We start from the raw sequence: 958 nt of genomic DNA on the forward strand, positions 1-958 counted from the left end.
TGGCAATTAAAATTGTCCAAATTGATAGAGTAAGTTGGGGGATACTTAGGAATAGAATATAACTCACTGTAAGGGAGCTCAAAATTATGAAATTGTATGTATACAAAAATGGTCGTTAACGTAGTCAAGGGACGTTTGATTTAAAGAAGTGGAAACTTAATTTGTTCAAGTAAAAAGGAGTTTATTGTATTGAGTCAAGAGGGTACTCACAAAACCCAAGGGCAGAAATTAAAGTCAGCCTTCACAATGGGGAATGAATGATCTTCAGAAAGTCAGCAAGAGAGCTACTAAGTGAAATTTCTAAATAAGAGAGGGGGGAGTAGAATATGGTTGGCCAAAACTAGGATGGGTTCCAAGAAGCCCTGGTGGTGCAGTGGATTAAGCACTCAACCGCTAACTAAAAAGTTGTTGGATCGAACCCAGCAGGAGAAGGACCTGGCGATCTGCTCCTGTAAAGATTCCAGGCCAGAAAACCCTACGGGGAAGTTCTACTCTATCACACAGGGTCGCTATGAGTCAAAAATGACTTGACAGTAACTAACAACAACAGGACAGGTTCCAACTTTGAGCCAGTCAGTTGCGGCCAAAAGACGGAAATGAGGAAGCATGGCACAATGGGAAAAGCCCAGGATTTGTAGCTCCACGTAGGCTGGAGTTCAGACTCATCACTAGTCAGAACCAGCTGAGTGGCTTTTAGGGGTTCACGCCCCTTCTTGGAGCCCCAGTGCCTCCTATCTGCTTTGCTTACATGCTCCATGTGATCAGAATGAGATCGTGTGTTTGAAAATACTTTGTGGAAAAAAAAAAATCACTTCTTAATAGAAATAAAACAATAACAAAAAACAGTTGCTATCAAATCAACTCTGACTCATAATGACCCCATCTGTGTCAGAGTAGACTGTGCTCCATAGGGTTCTGAGTGGCTGATTTTTCAGAAGTAAATCACCAGGTCTTTCTT

The sequence above is a fragment of the Trichechus manatus genome, unplaced genomic scaffold (genome assembly GCF_000243295.1).
Source record: "Trichechus manatus latirostris isolate Lorelei unplaced genomic scaffold, TriManLat1.0 scaffold00020, whole genome shotgun sequence".
In the NCBI taxonomy this organism is placed as follows: Eukaryota; Metazoa; Chordata; class Mammalia; order Sirenia; family Trichechidae; genus Trichechus; species Trichechus manatus.